The sequence below is a fragment of the Salvelinus alpinus genome, chromosome 14 (genome assembly GCF_045679555.1).
Source record: "Salvelinus alpinus chromosome 14, SLU_Salpinus.1, whole genome shotgun sequence".
Lineage (NCBI taxonomy): Eukaryota > Metazoa > Chordata > Actinopteri > Salmoniformes > Salmonidae > Salvelinus > Salvelinus alpinus.
The window spans coordinates 14,708,134-14,729,284 of record NC_092099.1 but is presented as its reverse complement, the minus strand read 5'-3'; the positions used below and the strand labels follow the sequence as shown (position 1 = coordinate 14,729,284).

The 21,151-nt window shown below is 43.0% G+C and overlaps 1 pseudogene; it reads right to left on the bottom strand.

The window, feature by feature from the left end:
* The window catches only part of LOC139539219 (myosin-IIIb-like), a 104,802-nt pseudogene that overhangs the window by 17,416 nt on the left and 66,235 nt on the right, over positions 1–21,151 (bottom strand).

Genomic DNA, 21,151 nt, shown 5'->3' with positions numbered 1-21,151 from the left:
CAGGTGGAAGAGGGGTGGACAGTGGGACCTGTTGTAGTGGGGCTGGTGGAGGCGCTGGAAAACCTCCTCCTCTCTCCCAACGATCCATCTTCTGCAGCACGCAATCCAGGCATTGCCCAGATGTTGAAATATGGTCGCGCGCTGCTGGACACACTCCTCTATCTCTGAAGGGAGGGCGTCTGCTCCTGCTGACTCCCATTCTTTCTGGTGAGTGATTCTGTAAGGAAGTCTGTGTGTAGCTGGTGTATAGGGGTCAGGCGCAGGACAGCAGATATGAGTGAATAAACGTATATTACTCAACATATAATAAATGCAATACAAAAACAGAGCCCACAATAATGGACCTTCCTACATAGAAACAATCACTCACAAACAAACATGTGTGTAAGACAAAGACAAAACAAATGGAAAATTAAAAGTGGCGATGGCTAGAAGGCCGGTGACGTCGACCGCCGAACGCCGCCAGAACAAGGAGAGGGACCGACTTCTGCGGAAGTCGTGACATAAGCACTGTTTATCACTGGAACAAAACATGTTAAGAAAAACAAAGCTAGTTAGCTTGGTAGCTGACATGCAATCTTGATAGTTGACATTCATTTTCTAATCCAAATTGTTAAGAAAAACAAAGCTAGTTAGCTTGGTAGCTGACATGCAATCTTGATAGTTGACATTCATTTTCTAATCAAAATTCCAACCAAGTTCTGTTCATTAAGACATTGCCCTTTCCTTTAAAACAAAGAAACGAAGGACATCATGAATGTTTATGGCAAAGGAATGATTCATTATAGCATTAGATGCCTGAATGGAGGATATTTATGTTTGGGGTCTGAGTTGAGATGCTTTCTCTATTCACTTTAGACCCTCCATCCTGAGTGAACAGCTGTAACTTGTATACAGCTGGATCTCTGTGTGAGTGTGCAGTCCAGGAGTCAAAAACTCCCAGTTCCAACATCCCCATTAACCAGCCTGGCCCGCAGTGATTAGAGCATATAGTAGATCAGAGGATGGGTCAGGCTTCCCATCTCCGCCTCTGTTTGGAAAATCACTGCCATTTGATCCAGGCCAGTCCCAGAGGAATGCTGTTCCTGCAGATACCTTACAGGCACTGAGGCTGCCAAATGGACTTTAGGCATGAGAGCACTTTTGAACCAGGTAGGTCTGGGAAGAGGTCAGAGAGTGGCTTACACCAGGCCTGTTAAATGATGGTGGGCACCGTCTGATGTTTGGGGTGGGGTGGATCAATGGTCAATCAAGCGCTGCAATTCATACAACATTGATTTTCTTTTTCAGATTTTTTCCCCCAGCAGAGTTTGCTGTTCTTATCAGCATACTTACATATTGTACATGCTCGCATCGACGGATAAAAAGGATGAGAATCATTTTTGAGATAGGTACTTCTTTCATTTTCAAAGAGGTTCTGATCTCTACATACCAGTTATAAATCCCTTGAAAATCAGAATACTCCTCAATACCAACATAAATGAGCTGCTAAAAGGGATTTTAGACGAATAAATTAGGAGATGTATCGATTTACTTCCTGAATCGCGTGTTGGGATCACCTGACTTCTCCCAGACCACAGTTAACCACTTGGGCTTTGTTTATTCAGATGGAGAGAGCCGGATCTGCAAAAGGCATGGATTATAAGGAAAAATCATCAGTGGAGTCCTTTGATGTCTAAATGAGGCATGTGTAGCCCAGACCCCTCTCTTTCCCCTGCAAACCCCCTCACACACACATGCACGCACACACACATACACACTGTTTATTGCTAACAGAAAGTCCCTGAATAGACAGCTAGCTCTAGTCAAACTTCAAGGGGAGTTCCAGAGCTTTCCAGGACTCCTGTAATTTATTACCAATGTCTTCATTTGGGACATCGTACTTAAATGGTAACCCATGTGTTGTAAATTATAAAGGCACACTAGGAAAATCACAGGGTTCTCTAGATTATCTTCCGAAGGGCAGTTCCTGCATCTGTTTTTTACTAACGCAGGCAGAGGATGTTGTTACTTACAACCAATTTTTCACACTGAAATCAATCATTTTCCACTGACGGGAGATTTGGGGCTTGACTCCCGAAGAAATCTTCATGTCCCGGGAAAATCATTTGTCAGTCATTTGCCAGACTTCTGTATGATGTATCAGTGCAGCCCTCCAGGTTAAGCAGTGAGTGCGTGTTGGTATGTTGCACAGGAGAAGTCGCACAGTCATTGAGAAACCATCCCGCAAAGTGATGAACCAAAGTAACGGAAATGCACTGTGTTGGGTAACACACATTCTAATAACCATTTCTAAAGGACAACAACTTCAACAATCTGGATATCCTAAAAGTTCTGATTACGAAAAAACTTTCAAAATAACCCAAGCCACAAAGTTTGAATATAATCTTATACCTTGCTATACTACGGGTACGTTTAAAAAGATTATTCTGTAGAAAATGTGATGAGTAGTTTGGAAGTACATTCTGTTAACTACTCTCACTGGCATTAAGAGGATTATGCTAGGTAGTGGCAGACAGGAGGAGTTCTTTCTTCCTTCCGTTAAATTGAGCCTTCCTATCCACTCCAAATCTCGGCTACGTGCCTGTAATTTGCCTAAAACTGAAGAAATGTGTTAGGCATCCGGTTCAGCCTCTATGATGTGTGGAGACAGACAGATAAATCAAAAGGCTGAGAGACTGTGAGAGGGAGGGAGAGCGATTGTCTGAGGAACACGGAGAGGGTGGATCATTTGTCTCGCAGATGTATGTTGATACGGCGGTGGTGGTGAGGGTAGGCGCTGTGCTGGGGGAGTGGGGCGTCGTGGTTGCACAGCTAGTGAGAGGACATGTGGTTAGTGGTGTCAAGAGTTGTTGGTAATGGGGTAGTTGAATGGTAGGAAAGTGGGATGGATCAGTGAATGTGGGTTTTAGCACAGCTGGGTAATACCATGGCCTAATACCGGGTTCCCATTGGTCACTTAAAGTTGCAGCACAGCTCAGAGTGCCAACCAGATCAATGCACATTGACTAGTACGTGCTATATACTGTAGTTCAAAGTACAGAACCACAACCAATAAGTAATAGAAAACCTCAAAAGTACTGATCCTTCCTCTTTTCCTTGCCATTTTCTTCCCTACTCTTCAAAAGACCAGGTTAAGAGTCTTCCCAGACGCAGTGGTAATTGGTCTCTGTGTTGTGACTCCTCTTCATCGCCGTCTCACTCCTGACATGTATGTTTACCAGCACTATAATCTTCAAAAAGCCTGTTAACATAAGTAGCTCAGCTTTCATAAACCATAAAGTCAGCCTCTGACTGATCCTCGGCACCAGCCTGTTTACCACACTGAGGAGCGTAAACAGCACTCTGATCATATCGCCACGTTACTCGCAGAGCCTTTCGACTGCGTGACTCGTTTTGAAATATTATTCATATTGTATTCATATTCAGGCCGGTGAGACAGGTAGAGAGAAGTTACGTGCTGTAAGTGTTCTGTTTACATGACTGCGCCTCGCTGAACTTTCTCGGTGACAAAATGTTGCAAATCAAAGGTTGACACTTCAGACATGCAAGGAAAGGGCTGTGACTGTGGAGTGCTTTAATGCTCTCTTCCCTCCTTCCCTCCATAAAAGACAGCACTGCGGCTATCTGGCTAAAGCTGGGGGTTAGTCCCTTAGCCCTGTGTTAAACATACACTGAAACAGACATATTTTAAACTGGGGGTAATCTCCTCCTGTCTTGCTTTCTTTGTTTTGAAGCACAAAGGGGGATGGATGGCCTGGCCCACACAGCAGAGCTGGGCTCAGTCAAATTACTTACTGTAGAAGGGACTTAGAGTCCATCAAACTCAAGGGGAGGTTCCGGGTCATGCCAAAGCGGTTTTGGCCAAACGCAAAAGCGGATTTGAATTTCCTGGCCTGATTTTGAACTTTCTCTGTTGGTGTCCTGAAACACTCCAGTTTCACCTCAGAATATAAGCGATCACCAGGGGCGTCAGCAGGATGAGATACAGGAAGAAGCCTGGTCTCCAAACATCTGGCAGGGCCAGGCTTCCATCACTCGCTCAACCTCAGGATAAAAAAAGGCCTCAGATCTGCAGGGATCAAAGTGTGCCCTGGGTTTCTGAGTCACCGTGGCCTCCCTCAACGTATTCAAATATGGTTTCCTGAAAGCAACTGGAGCCACAAGCAGATCTCAGAACACAAACGGGGAGGAAAGGGATAATGGATACCTGAAAGTCTGTGTGTTCTCTGCACACAACAGAAGTAAAGCATTAGGAAAGCCCATGGCTTATTGAAAAGGAAAAAGTTTTATCACAGCATTTAGCATTTTGCCCAAAAATGATTCCCCTGCTCTTAGGAGAGGGGAGTTTCAAACTTCATGAATGAACCTAGCTATTAATAATGAATATTTTCCCAAACACTGTTCCCAATTCATAATGGCATGACTGCTTAATTATTTTTGCTATAAAGCAGAGAACTACTACTCCTTCCAGCATTTCCCTTTATATTCACATCACATGTCATTCATTCTTAAAAGCAGTCCCTCGTCAGCGTCAGTGATTCTTCAGAGCGGGGGTCACCTGTATCTGGCATTACCGGATTAGCCGCTATCTAACCCAGACCTGCTGTGGCGTGCTGACACTAATCCCGCGCCCGCTGGAGAGCCCTGTCTGTGTTATATTATCATGTCTAATCCACGTAATCTCCTGGCCACGCTGCTAAACGGTATTCCACCTCTGTCTCTTACCTCAGACTCCTAATAACATTAATGAAGGGCCGAGCCCCCATTACCCAGGCAGGCTAGTGGTGGGCTGGGTGACGGCCGTAATCAGCAACCCCCTACTCAACCACCCACTCAGCCTCCCAGGCAGCATGAATTAATGGAATTCAGCGCCTTGGGCAAAAAGCAAACCAAACATATGTTCAACAAATCAGGGTTTGTGTTTTTTCCTGTCACCATTACTATGTGGGTCTATTAGAGACATTGATGGGATCTTTAGTGAAGGGCTCGGCGTGTGGGGGAATGAGGCTTTGAAGTGCTCGGTGCTTCTAAAACCCTCGCGATGAGACATCGTTTATGATGAACTGACCTAGGTTATTAAAATACCACAGAAATGATTACTCATAATACACCATCCCTTTGTTGTCAACAAAAAAATGGCAGGAAGGATTGGTAGGGATGAAAGGTTGAAAGGGGTTCTGTATTAAAAATGGCACTTTATCCATTTAAGCAGGATTTCTCCTGTCTCCTTTTGTAATTACCTGCACCCGCCAGCTGTGTGCTTGGGCTTACCTTGTTTACACTGTGTGTCTCGCAGACTGCCTGTCTCCCTGCAAGGCTTCACTACTGTGTCTTCTATCCCTTTGTCTCTGCTGTCGTCTCTCACTTGTCTATCATGGTTGTCGGAGGCAACCTTTAAAGAAGAGGCATGAACACAGCCTGAAGAATACTGTCAATGGAAACAGAAAATACATAGACTGACAGACAGACAGACAGACAAGTAAAAGCAGGCTGCCTATTTATTATTGGTTCATAGTCATGTCTTATTGTCATGTCTTATTATTGTTTCTTATTCAGTCACTGGATTCAAATTCATTTATTTTGAATTGACTGTTTTGGCAGACGCATTTACTAGAACCCATGAATGTGTTTTGCAATGTTAATCACATGCTAATGCAATTGCATTGGCCCCTCTATTACCCCTACCTTCCTGCAAATAGCAGCACACTGACTTAATTGTGAGGGTGAAAATAACAGCACACACAGACATCCTCTCATATTTAATTTTATCTTTAAATAAAAGAGCTATAGGAAAGTATTAATCTGCTTAACATTTCTAAGTACATCCTCCAAAGGATTTCGCTTTTTTAATCTTACATATGCTCAGCAGAGTTACTGGCAAAAACTCTACGTTTTCCTCATTTCATCCTTTCAACATCAAATGGTGAGCAGCAAAAATTGGATCAGACTTCAAAGACTATGATGTGCTCCAAGTCACGGAGTGGCTCTTCTATTTCACATATTGAATTCGAGCAGGATATCAAAGTGCTACCAAAGAACCTCAGGTCTTTACTAAAAAAGGGCTCTTACATCTGTAGAAAGAGAAGCGCAAAGACAAATCACCTCAGGGAACAGCGAGCATTTATTCTCAGCAGTGAATTTCCAGCCTTTTGATTCTCCCATTCCCGTACCACCCTGTCTCTCCTCTGAGATGGAGTTTGGAGCAAGAGAAGTCTTTTGTCTCAAGGACTCAAAAAAAAACTCTCACGAATAATCTATGTTCAAGGGGCTTTGTAGAAGTACAGTATTATGAATGCATAGCTGAAGCTAGAGCCGCATGCTGAAAATATTAATTCCTCTGATATAAACTTACCTTCTCTCTATCATCACTGAAAATGTGTCTGCCATCATATCTACAAAAGGTGAAAAAGAGAGTTGAGAGGACTGACCCTAAACCACCTATCACAATAGATTTAATGTGGTACAGTAGATATAATCAAAATTCAAAGACACACTACACAGGAGCAATAGAACAAAGGCGGAGAATATTATTCACATTTGGAAGTATGATGCAATAGAAACCTTAGGAGATGGACACAAACATAGACCGTGTGCACTGAGGGATATAAAAGGGGAAAGTAACAGTGTCTAGGTAAGAACACGCAGATCTTGAAAGGAGAGAATGTGCCAGATCAAGTCAAAATAAATCTATATGGAGCGATTCCAACACTGATTAAACAGAATTGTTAAGTTGAGTTTTGAAGTTTTCTCACCAGGGAATATGATTGTAAACATGGAGAAAAATTCCCAGAAGAAAAACTCAGCCCGGGTATACAACAAGCATAACATTTTCAGATGTAAAAATCTAGTAAGAGTCTGGAGAGATGCATTGCCTTGACCGACAAAGTCAACAAAAGTTGAAATGAATAAAGATTTAATCTCCTCCATCAAAATGGAGGATCTGTGCATCAGTTGGCAATATAGTGCCAAACCCAACCCACTGGGTTCACCACGTCATTTCAACGTGGACATTTGGGTAATATTTGGTTGAGACGTTGATCAATGAGATTTCAACATTTATTCACCCACTCAAAAAGGAAAGACAGAAGTTTGTTGAATTCCCAATGTGTTACAACTATCCTTTCAACCATCTAAAAGGACAACTAAATTCCGATGGAAAAACAATGTCAGATTTTTGGTTTATTTGTCATCTAAATGTGTTATCACTGCGCTTTCAACCATATTAAAGCACAACAAAGTTAGAATACAATGTCAGATATTTTGTATTTATACAACAACTTAATGTCTTATCACTGTGCTTCATCTAATAGCACAATCAAATGACCTGGATTGCAGGTAAACTGCCTGCTTGCTGGTAGCCTAGTGGTTAGAGCGGGTAGCCTAGTGGTTAGTAACAGAGGTTGCTGGAACGAATCCCTGAGCTGACAAGGTAAAAATCTGTTGTTCTGCCCCTGAGCAAGGCACTGTTCCATGGATGTAATTAAGGCAGCCCCCTGCACCTCTCTGATTCAGAGGGGTTGGGTTAAATGTGGAAAACACATTTCAGTTGAATGCATTCAGTTATACAACTGACTAGGTATCCCCGTTTCCCCTTAATATTACATTAAAAGGTGCAAGTGATCAATGCTGTATGAGATTCTGCACAGATTATTGTGAGGATTTCCAAAGTCCTGCAACCTTTGCATGCTATGTTGAGCATGCACTCTTTCTATGATTATGTATGACATTTATACTGTAGTTATAGTAACCTCAAAACGTGGCCATCTATGTGTTACTCATTTGAAGGTTGAATAAATACTGTTACATTAGTTTGTAAGATAGCCTTAACTTTAGGCTATTTACTGTGTTAAAAAAGCAATATTGAATTGTGTTTGGTTGATAATGCAACCAAATATCAACATATAAAGAGATGTATCTAATGGTTGGATAGTTTCATTTGAGCCACTGGCTCAATCCTATTCTTTAACTTTTCTTTTTGGTTTAGTTGGAGACGTGAATCCAACATATGTGTTAACTTGTCGACAAGTTAATAGGCGATTTACTGTATTCCAAAAGTCCAATGTATTTTCCACTGTTACGTTCCCCAGCAAGAAAAGGAAAAATGTCCCTCAAACAGAAGGGGGAACTAACAAAGAGTCAGTGACAACAACCAAAAGGAAACAGGTGGGGTTTTAGGAGGGGTTCTAAAAGACACTCATGTGGGGTGTCCACTGAAAGTTGCTTTACAACAAGAACTGGGACCTAAAAAACACCCACCATGAAAGCCCGCAAAATTTTCCCACTAAGAGGCAAACAAAAGAAAAACCCACACCAAGCTTTTAAGACAGGAAGCAAACCAAAAGGGTGGAGCAAAACGAAAATCGGGGAAGTCGGATAAAGGATTGTTTGTCTAGAAATCTAAATAGGGAGAGCCAACTTAAGGTGTTAACCCTCCGCATCTATCAAGACAACTGGAGCATAGGGGAAACACCTTCCCACTAACGAGATGACAAGCCAGCACTGGTGTAACACATACTGACTAACGAGGTGACACCAAACGGTGCGCCCTATGTGCTAACGAGCTATACGTGCTAAAGTCCAACCTAAAAACAGAAATTGAAAAAACTAAACTTGTAACACCACATAGATTCCATATCACAATATGTTGACACATCACGTAGAAACAACATTGATTCAACCAGTTTGTGCCCAGGGAAGGATTTTCTATGTATTTACATTCTAAAAATTGCATTTTAAACCTGTCAGTTCAGACCCTTAAAGGTCCAATGCAGTCAAAAATATCATTTTTCTGTATTTTATATATATTTCTACACGATGAGGTTGGAATGATCCTGTGAAATTGTGAAAATTATGATAATGCCCTTATAGTAGGGTAGGCCGTCATTGTAAATAAGAATTTGTTAACTGACTTGCCTAGTTAAATAAAGGTTAAATAAAAAAATTATTGTAAAAAATTGTGTAAGAGCCGTTTGAAAAGACTGCCTGAAATTTCAGCCTGTTTTGGTGGGATGGGGTTTGGGACTGTCTGGTGACATCACCAGGCAGTAAATCCGTTAATAGACCAGTAACAAAGATAGTTCCATACCTCTCTGCCAATAACAGCTAGTTTTCAGTTTCCCCTCCCCACTCAGACCACTCCCAGACAGTCCTAGCAAAATTATTGCTTGAGAAATTGCTATTTTTGTTCCTTTTTTTACAATTTAAATTGAAAACAATCACAGTAAGGTAATTAACTGTTACACAGAAATTATTTTAATATTGAGATAAAAACAGCTGCATTGAACCTTTAACATTTAAAGATTGTGGAATAAACCAATACTATTCTAAATACTAAGACAAGAGAGAGCAAATAGGGGACTTGAATGAAAGAACAAGTGTTAAAGGAGAGTGTGAGAGTCAGCTAGGTTGGATTTGTGAGCAGCACTGGCCAGACACCATGTATACTGCAGTTCAGTTGCTGCTCTCCTGCTTTGCACATACTTCCTTAATGACTAGTCTGCCATATGCTGAGTAAACACAAACGGCGTTCAGCTCTTACATCTGGAGACCAGTTCAGAGCCCAGCCCCGTTAGCGGTCAGACAAGTGCGCTATCTTGGTGGAAAGATATTTATTAGACTTATAAAAAGGAGATGTGGTGCAAGAGGAGGAGCTTCCTGGTGGTTGAAACAACAATACATTAAAGAGGGGAGGAAATAAATCTGCCTAGTAGAACTCCGGTTGAGTGACTGGTATGCAAACCCCTTTGCCCCATGACTGTGGTCTCTACCGGAGGTCCTTTTGTAAGAACTTGAGAAAGAGCTTGACAGGGGTGCACACCAGGCTCAGATCGAATGACCTTCAAAGACAGAATATCATCCCCTATTAGGGGCATTGTGGAGGACCCTGCTGTCTGTATGGCTGAACTTTGGAGCATCCTAATCATTCGGGCCTGACGGATACATAAACACAAACAGAGACAGAGATAACTGAAACTGACCCAAAAATGCATGTCCTCGGTGGTGTAGCCTCTTGCCCCTGGGTGAAGATCGACTATGCATGGATAATAAACAGCGAGTAGCAGCAGTGTAAAAACAAGGGGGGGAGGGGTCAATGTAAATAGTCCGGGTGGCCATTTGATTAATTGTTCAACAGTCTTATGGCTTGGGGGTAGAAGCTGTTAAGGAGCCTTTTGGTCCTAGACTTGGTGCTCCGGTACCACTTGCCGTGTGGTAGCAGAGAGAACAGTCTATGACTCGGGTGACTGGAGTCTTTGACAATTTCTGTAAACAAAGATGTTATCCAGTACTAAAAGGAGGGTTTCATTTTCAAAACAATATGTGATTAAAAAGGGCAACCTCAGCTCTTTTGGATGTATCAAATTAGGGCAATTCACATTATTCAGTCAAAGGGCTTAGTGTTTTAGTTGTAAAATTTGACACAGTGGAAAAGCATGTTGCAGTACATTGTTAAGCAGCTCTATTTTCCATGGTCTAATCTGATCGATGGTTAGCAGCCCCCTCCCCAGGCCCTGTCGAGATCTGAGGAGCCACCAGGCTCATACATTTGAAAGGCATCTGTTTATTTAAATAATGCAAATGCAGGCCCACCTCAAAGGCTATAAACTGCAGTCAAACACACAATGTGAGCGTGTTGGAGTGTTCCGTCGGGGGGCTGAGGCCCCACTTATGTAAGGTCGGGCCCTTTCCACAGCCCTCCTGCCCACACACAAACACATCAATGTGCACTTCTACAAAGAGATAGCGAGCGAGAGCCGACAGTGTAGCTTTTCTCACACCAAAAAACCTGTTTACCCATTCCACAATGTTATATACAAGTGTTTTAATGGAGGACAATTACACAAGGTGAGCAGGCGACTGAGATGCTCCGTGTGCCAGATGAGGGCAGCCCTTAGGAGCCACATAAAACAACGCCAAGTCTCCTCCCCCAGCCCTCCTCTTCCCTCCTCAACCCTCCCCCTCTTGGCACCCTCCCTTGTCCTCCAGCGAGAGGCTCAAAGGAGTGGGGGAGGCCCGAAAAGGTTAATGTGCTCACTTTGATCTTCGTCAAGGCACACTGAGTAAGAATTAATTTACATTTCAGATGAAAAGGTTGACAGTACAAAAAGGCATCTTGTTTCTGGTATGTGAGAGCAGTGTAATAGACTGGGAATTTGAGAGAGGAAGTTGTGAGGAAACAGAAGGGATAAGCCTCTCTCTTGCCTTTACTGGGAAATAGATGAAAGGAAAAAATGATCTCAATGTGCACTGTTCTTCTGAAACATGGAGACCAAATGCTGCCCAAACTTTCAAAAACCTTTCTTTATACATTATTAATGAATGATTACTGTTTCATGGAATGCTTATTGAGATCAATAAGGTATTTTATCAAACCTTATGATTTTCTGGCTTTTATTAATTTCTCTTAAAAATATTGAAAGAAAACCCCCCCAAGCACATAAACTGGACATAAATTCCAGAAGTGCCCTACCGAGTGTGTTGAGAACTTCTGAGAACAATACAACAATATCTCCAGTGCTTTACCTGATTTTATGCAAACAGCTGCAGCTTCCCACTCCTTCCTGGTTTGCTTGAGATTCTGTCGGGCAGTGTGGCCCCTCCAGGCTACAGAGAGAAAAAAGCTACTGATCAACCTCAGTGAAACAACATAGACAGCACCTACAACACGAGCTCCCACTTCAAAACACACCACAACCAGGTGGCAATGAGCTAGATCCCTTTGAACTCTCAGAGCTCTTATTGTCTACTCTCTGAAGCGTTGCTCTTTTGGCCCCTATAGTTCACACTGTGGTTATCAAACTAATCTCTTTAACGAAAACTAGTCCAGATTATGCCAGGTGGAGGTATCCCTGACTGGATGATGGCTTCGTGGTTTCTCTTCTCCTCCTCTCTGCGGTAGCGCCTCGCCCCCCAGCCAGCCCTTCATGTAGGACTGCATCACCACCACCCGTGCTATCACCTCTCTCAGCAGCAGGTTCAGCTGCTCCACATGGTAGTACTTCAGGAACAACTGACACACAGTACACCCAGGGAGCTTAACATTGAAGCACCTCAATCCATGGACAGAGTTGAGATGCCAGCCATAGGTTTGGAAACAAACATTACTATAATGTATCTGGACAGTCATCATCACTTTACCTTCGTCTTCCCTAAGACCCAGTTCTCTAGTTTGGCCCGCTCCAGTATGGCAACGGCATGCTCTTTGCTGGTGTCAGGAACCTGGTGAGCACAGAAAGCAAGGTAGTAATACCTATGAAAAAGGGGCGAGGGAAAGATATCTGACCTTTTACTGTCTGACCTTTATCATACACTCCATGACCAAAAGTATGTGGACACCTGCTCGTCAAACATTTCATTCCAAAATCATGGGCATTAATATGGAGTTGGTCCCCCCTTTGCTGCCATAACACTCTTCTGGGAAGGCTTTCCACTAGATGTTGGAACATTGCTGAGGGGACTTCCATTCAGCCATAAGAGCATTAGTGAAGTCAGGCACTGGTGTTGGGCGATTAGGCCTGGCTCGCAGTTTGCGTTCCAATTCATCCCAAAGGTGTTCGATGGGGTTGAGGTCAGGGCTCTGTGCAGGCCAGTGAAGTTAATCCACACCGATCTCGACAAACCATTTCTGTACGGACCTTGCTTTCTGCATGGGGCACCATCAGGCTAAAACAGGAAAGGGTCTTCCCCAAACTGATGCCAGAAAGTTGGAAGCACAGAATCGTCTAGAATGTCATTGTATGCTGTAGCGTTAAGATTTCCCTTCACTGGAACTAAGGGGCTTAGCACGAACCATTAAAAACAGCCCCAACCATTATTTCACATCCACCAAACTTTACAGTTGGAACTATGCATTCGGGCAGGTAGCGTTCTCCTGGAATACGCCAAACCCAGATGGTGAAGCGTGATTCATCACTCCAGAGAACCCTTTTCCACTGCCCAGAGTCCAATGGTGGCGAGCTTTACACCACTCCAGCCGGCGTTTGGCATTGCGCATGGAGATTTTAGGCTTGAGTGTGGCTGCTCGGCCATGGAAACCCATTTCATGAAGCTCCAGACGAACAATTCTTGTGCTGACTTTGCTTCCAGAGGCAGTTTCAACTCGGTAGTGAGTGTTGCAACCGAAGACGGACAATTTCTATGCACTATGTGCTTCAGCACTCGCCGGTCCTGTTCTGTGAGATTGTGTGGCTGAGCCTGGTTGCTTCTAGACGTTTCCATTTCACAATAACAGCACTTACAGTTGACTGGGGCAACTCGAGCAGGGAAGAAATTTGACAAACTTACTTTTTGGAAAGGTGGCATCCTATGACAGTGCCACGTTCAAAGTCACTGAGCTCTTCAGTAAGGCCATTCTACTGCCAACGTTTGTCTATGGAGATTACATGGCTGTGTGCTAGATATTATACACCTGTCAGCAATGGGTGTGGCTGAAATAGCAGTATCCACTAATTTGAAGGGCTGTCCACATACTTTTGTTTATATAGTGTATATCGTAATCATATGTTTTGCTGTGAATTTATGTTTTCAGACCGTTCAGAGACTCTTCCTTCATACAAGTTTATTACATTTTTATTTAAATCTAAATGAAATACCATGCATGGATCTGAGGCATGGGTCCACCCACAGTGCACAAAGAAAACGAGACTCACTGAGCCATGAGCCGCTAACAGAGGCCTACTGTCTGAGCTCTTTTTGAATGGACTACGCTCTCTTATTTCAATCACTACACAGATAATGCCCATCAGGGCCAATCTGTGTAAATCAACTCCATGGAATGCCTCTACTTCATTGTCTAAGGCCTTGACTGTCCTGCCTGTCACAGTTTACAAAACACCTGCATAGGACAGAGCTGATATAACTGTTTGTTCAGGGACATCAAGGCTCCCAAACTGCTGGTTCATTCCTTGTGTTCTGGTGTTGGTCAAAGAAACAATCGAGTTGGAAGAAAAACATATTTGAACACCCCCATTCCACAGCCTTTCATTCTAATTCCTGTTGATACCTGTTATTTCTTTGATGGCAAATACAAAGCACACTCCTTGGTAACATCAGACGAGCCTTTGATATGAGAGCACACATTTAAATCAGTTTTCCATTTAAGGTGCAGTTTAACTACTGAGTCTGTCAGTATTATTTCTGCCTGGCTTGGATGGGATGGGGTGGACTCAATCGCGAGGTTGCAGTCCTGACGGAGGACAGAAAGTCAGGGACATGCTAAGATACGGTCTCCTATATTCCAAACAATAGATGGGTTCATTCCATCCAGTAACACAATAGGACAGCAGCGTTTGAACATTTGAGAATCTAGCCCCCCTTTAAATCATGCATGCACGCACGCACGCACGCACGCGCTCACACACACACGCACACACACACACACACGCACACGCACACGCACACTCTATTTGAGGGTTAACAGCCCATTGTCAGGTGATGAACTGTCACCTTTAACACTGTGAAAATAGCCTCACCAACACCGTCCTAGAATTGGGACAGGCAGAAGAACAGCATATGGTCATTGAGGGTTTTCTGCAAGAAATCAGGCTAAATTAAACACACAATCTTTTAAAAGCTCCCCTGGAGCAGCGGAACTAACCAGCCGTCTCACTGCTTTTTACACAGGCCACAAGCCCAAGCTAATTACATTTGATATCGTATTAAAGCTCCCCATTGGAGGTGCCTGGAATATTTTTCAAAGGATAATTGATCAAACCTAGGTTTCCTACATTTCCCCAAGGACTGAGTCTGAGCAGGTCTTTTATTCTTGACAGGATTCAAGAAGGTTTAAATACCTGCTTTTGGATTTTTTGGTGTGGATAAAATCAAATCTAAGCTTAATATTTTATTAGGCCGTTTCAATGGAAAAAATCCTCTCACATTGGCAGATGTTGCCAGACATTGGGAAAACAAATAAAAACCTTATCTAATATCCTGTATCTAATAGAAAAAAGTCCGTAACCCAATTTCATCATTCATGATAACCACCCAGGGAATAATGGGCTCCTATATCAGATATAGACACTATCCAGGACATGGAGCACAAAAACAAACCCTTCATGAATAGTAAAGAAATCAATTAAAATGTCTATCCTCAGCCTGAGTTCCTCTCTGTTTGAATTCTGCCCTTATTTCCCAGTTCCGTGAAGTGAACCCACCCAGTTAAGAGATGTAGTCTTATGCTATCACTAATGACTGCCAATTAGTGAGCCGCTTGCTCTGCTCAAGTTTCGACTCCTTTCCAATTAAGGAAGCCGTGTTTTGTGTGATGTAGCACACGCCGTGCACTTGTTCTGCTCTAACTCTGGGGTTGTGTCAGCACTCAGCGTGAGTGCACAGCTAGCGCCCCGGCGCCCAGTACAGCGCGGTTGTTACCTGTTAACAAACTCTTCAAACAGGATGCGGTGGGAGTAGCCCTGGTGGTGGATGTTCACTGTCTCCAGGACCCCAGTGTAACGCAGCTGCACCATCACCCTCCCCTTACAGGAACCCAGCGCCTGTCTGTCATCGTTGGGCTTTATGCAGCGCACAAAGTGGGGCCGACCCACCACTATCTTAGACAACAGATCCATCAGGGAGTACTGCCAACGCAGCGAGGAGACAAAGCAAGGCGACGGGGGCGGAGCAAACAAGAAAACAGGGATTATTATTTGCATTATGCATTATTTCCTAGGGTCATTGTGGAATTCCCAGATATCGCGCTGATGCTGTTTTGTCATTGTGTCAGCAAAACAATCTTCTTACTGACATTCTTATTCACGGGTGGATATAAATCGACCCAAAAATGAAAACCCTTTTCTATTTCTCTACTGTATTAGAGTTAAATGAAAAACATTGCTGAAATGGAATGATTGGGTATAGTGATGATGATGATGGTGAGGGAGATGTATACCCGGGAGTAGGAGGCCACTGTCTGTCTCCTCATGTTGGTGGTTTCCTCAGGGTGCCGCATCATCTCCATGGTGTCCACCTAAACACAAGCTGTCACCATAATTCCTTCCTCATAATGGGATGGAAAACAGTACATTGTTGCTTGTTCGGTGTTGTCTCTGTAGGGCAGCAGCACCATAAACACTTAAAGCCAACAGTGTAGGGCCATGGGAGAATTGCAGCTAACGCTGCACTGTATAATGAGGCTTGCCATCCCAAACCAGATAGTCCTTCTAACAACGGGTTAACGAGGACGCAATATAAGCATTTTAATGGTCCTCGCACATCATGGCTTCATCAAAATGTATGACTCAATCTATATTTCATAGTAAGTCTACACAGCAAAGTGCATATCTTAATACTTTATTTAATCTTAGCACAGGGGGAAAGGTATGTCAAACATTTTCTGAATAACTTCATGGAGTAATTGGATGTTCTGACAGTTTACTATGTTGAATGCTGTTCAGATAGAAGTACCAGCAATTATCCCCTTTCTGTTCAACTACTTCTGTCCATGTATTTTAACAAGGGCCGTCCACACGTCTGCACTAGTTCAATCATTTGTTTGCAATGATAACTTTTATGAGCTTCTCATCGGTTAACTGTTTTAAACTTTCCACCGACTTTGATTGAGCTAAAGCGAACATGCATTTTACATCAGTCATATTTCAGAGTTTGACTAACTTTTACCATGTACTTTCTTCTCACAGAGCAGGTACAGTGTAGCTGAGTGGTTCCTTTCTCTGTTACTGTACCACCAAGTCAATTTTGCTCTAACATGAGTACCCCTGAAGTACCCCCCCCCCTCATGTGTATTTTACCAGTAGGCCAATGGTCTCATGAGTCTTCTCAAGTACCCCCAGGGGTCCGAGTACCCCTGGTTGGGAACCACTGGTGTAGCTCATAAGGTGGTTTGATGCTTTTCCAAAGACTGCATTAAAATGTCACAATGTCAAACCACAGCGTAAGTGAACCCGCCACATGTTACCTTTAGTCTATCATTAGACTCAAGAAAGATGAGGTAGAAGATACAGTGAATTTGGAAAGTATTCAGACCCCTTGACTTGTTCTACATTTTATTACGTTACAGCCTTATTCTAAAATTGATTTTTTTTTAAACATTGATGATAATGACAAAGCGAAAACAGGTTGTATTTTTTGTGTGCAAATGTATAAAAAAACAAAAGTACCTTATTTACATAACTATTCAGACCCTTCACTATGAGACTCGAAATTGAGCTCAGGTGCATCCTGTTTCCATTGATCATCCTTGAGATGTTTCTGCAAATTTATTGGAGTCTACCTGTGGTAAATTCAATTGATTGGACATGATTTGGAAAGGCACACACCTGTCTATATAAGGTCCCACAGTTGACAGTGCATGTCAGAGCAAAAACCAAACCATGAGGTCGAAGGAATTGTCGGTAGAGCTCAGAGACAGGATTGTGTTGAGGCACAGACCAGGGGAAGGGTACTAAAAAATGTCTGCAGCATTGAAGGTCCCCAATAACACAGTGGCCTCAATCATTCTTAAAAGGAAGAAGTTTGGAACCACGAAGATTCTTCATGGAGCTGGCCGCCCGGTCAAACTGAGCAACCAGAAGAGAAGGGCTTTGGTCAGGGAGGTGACCAAGAACCCGATGGTCACTCTGAAAGAAGTCCAGAGTTCCTCTGTGGAAATGGGAGAACCTTACAGAAGGACAACCATCTCTGCAGCACTCCACCAATCAGGCCTTTATGGTAGTGGCCAGACGGACGCCACTCCTCAGTAAAAGACACATGGCAGCCCACTTAGAGTTTGCCAAAAGGCACCTAAAGGACTCTCAGACCATGAGAAACAAGATTCTCTGGTCTGATGAAACCAAGATTGAACTCCTTGGCCTGAATGCCAAGCGTCACATCTGGAGGAAACCTGGCACCATCCCTACGGTGAAGCATGGGGTGGCAGCATCATGCTGTGGGGATGTTTTTCAGCAGCAGGGACTGAGAAACTAGTCAGGATTGAGGGAAAGATGAATGAAGCAAAGTACAGAGAGATTCTTGATTAAAACCTGCTCCAGAGGGCTCAGGACTTAAGACTGGGGTGAAGGTCCACATTCCAACAGGACAACGACCCTAAGCACACAGCCAAGACAACGCAGGAGTGGCTTTGGTACAAGTCTCTTGTGTGCCCCAGCCAGAGCCCATATTTGAACCAGATTGAATAGCTCTGGAGAGACCTGGAAATAGCTGTGAAGCGACGCTCCCCATCCAACCTGACAGAGCATGAGAGGATCTGCAGAGAAGAATGGGAGAAATTCCCTAAATACAGGTATGCCAAGCTTGTAGAGTCATACCCAAGGAGATGCAAGACTGTAATCGCTGCTAAAGGTGCTTCAACAAAGTACTAAGTAAAGGGTCTGAACAGTTTTTGCTTTGTCATTATTAGGTATTGTGTGTAGATTGATGAGATGAGGGGGAAAACAATTTAATCAATTTTAGAATTAAGCTGTAACGTAACAAAATGTGGTAAAATTCAAGGGGTCTGAATACTTTCCGAATGCACAGTAAACCATAGGCTGTTCTTACCTTCAATAGGTATTTGGGAGACTGAATACAGGAAGGTGTTGTTGAGAAACATGGAAAGAAAGGAAAATACAAGAGTATAGACAAATCAAATCACATGTATTTATATAGCCCTTCTTACATCAGCTGATATCTCAAAGTGCTGTACAGAAGTAAATAATCTGACATCCCCTTTAAGGGGTACAACAAAAATCCTAACGTGAGAAGTATTTTCTTAATATACAATATTTGACAATGGACAAAATCTTAACTGGACATTATGATTTACTGAATGGTTCTCCTTAAAGGACGTCAGTTCAGACAGTGAGAGATGAATAGAGCAGCAGAGTATTATTTGTATAAATCGCTGACAATTACTTTTATGGTACACTAAGAGCAACAGTGAGGGGGAACGTGCAAAAGTTAGGTTTACTACACTAGTTTATAGGTGAGGTATAACCCCAGATAGCCTTTTCAGAGGGCTGTAGCAGGAAGTAATTGTTTATGGCCTAACTGTGGCCTCACGCTGTCTAGAGGCCTTCTACATCCATCAAACGTCTACAATTCAACATGTTGTTCTTTACAACAGGAATTGTAAGAGCAAGCTGTATCAGCAGTCAGCATTTAAAGCCTCCTTCCTCACCAGCTGTTGACAGAAGGGACCACTGAGATATGCCCCCTTTGACAATTCATCCTTGTAGTGCCAGAGGGATCGCAGTTAAAGGTAGAGCATGGTGCAAATGGACTCAAATGGTTCTCAATGTTCAAATGATTCAAATTTATCTGCTTTAATGGAAGTCACAAGCGAATGCTATGTTGTGTTTGATTTCTACTGTTGGTTTTTGATGTAATGCCTGTAATCTTATATAAGGAGTGATATGGTCTCAACTTGGATGAAATAATAGCCACCACAATGATGTTTTTGAGTTGTATAAAGGGTTAAGGGAGAAAGAGCCCACCTTGTGGTGTCCTGAGCTGAGCTGGGGTGACAGTGACCTTGAGGCAGCAGTGACTCTCGCCCTGGAAGCGGCCAGATTACCTGTTCAAACCAACACAGCAAAGCAACACGTCAATACAATACCACATACAGGTAACGGAAACTTGAGTAAAAGAGGGACATAAAGTATATTGAAAGCAGGTGCTTCCTCACAGGTGTGGTTCCTGAGTTAATTAAGCAAATAACATCCCATCATGCTTAGGGTCATGTATAAAACTGCTGGGCAGGCCATTTTTGGGCTAGCATGGCTATGCCCCCTATAGGATGACAATGCCCCCATACACAGGGCACGAGTGGTCACTGAATGGTTTGATGAGCATGAACATAATGTAAACCAAATGCCATGTCCGTCTCAGTAACCAGTCAACCCAATTGAACACTTACGGGAGATTCTGGAGCGGTGCTTGAGACAGAGTTTTCCACCACCATCAACAAAACACAAAATGATGGAATTTCTCGTGGAAGAATGCTGTTGTATCCCTGCAATAGAGTTCCAGACACTTGTAGAATCTATGCATTGAAGCTGTTCTGGCTCGTGGTAGCCCAACGCCCTATGAAGACACTTTATGTTGGTGTTTCCTTTATTTTGGCAGTTACCTGTATTTACAGTATACTGTCTATTATACAGAGCAATCCTTTCAATAGAAAAAGTCAACTACTGTACCCAGGGTAATTACAGTTGCCATAGAGAGGAAAATCAAGTTAACTCCTGCTTTCAACAAGCATGACTCTGAGAGTAGGCCAGTTCCATTGTGGACCAGTGTGTTGGGTAATCCTTCAGGTAGACAGAAAGGGCAGTTCAGGACCAGTCTGAGCTGGATTTGATGGAATCAGCAGTACAGCTGTCTGCACAGTGGTGCTACAGTCCCTCCTGCACACGGACGAGAGGATATGAACCGAGCATATGCAAGACAGTCTGAAACATTTCAAAGTTTCTGCACAAGATGTCCAAATGTTTTCTCTGGCTATATCTTCAGAGGCTAAACTGTGATTAATAGCAGCGAAATAAGCCTTTGAAGCAGGATTGGTGACATCAAAGTCCTAATCCATGGGTGGCAGGATTTTTATAATGAGTGGGAAGTATCTTAACACATTTCAAAGGGTTTACGCCATGAATAAACAATAGCTGCACAGATGTGCCACACACACCTTAGAAAAATACGGCTCCAGAAACAGGAGGCAGCATTAACCAGGCTGCAGTGCACACTCCGAGGAAAACCTTTGTTTTTCTTGAAGCAAAAGCTGAATTGACAGACAAAAAAAATCATCCTGGATTTCATAGACCCGTACTTCAATGGACCAAGATGAGGTCATTCCTTTCATGATAATTACAACACTTTAGGTCAGCTCTCAAGGGCTAATAGCTGAGAATGATTCACCTAAAACTACTATGGCCGGAAACGACACTTTTCTTGTTCCAACGGACAAACAATCCGTTCATATTCTACAGTATGACTCATACAGTTTTACATCTCTGGAGTGATAGAAATCCATTTGCCATGGATTAATTAAAAGTCAGATCAAGTCTAACTTTAGAACAGGAACGTCCTGCTCTTGCCAAAAGGCTTCACTTCATGCCAAAGGAATGTGTTGTCACATCACACACAGTTGTGGTCAAGACAGCCCACAACATATGATTTGAAACAGCATATAGTAATTTATTCAACGGTAATAACAATGACA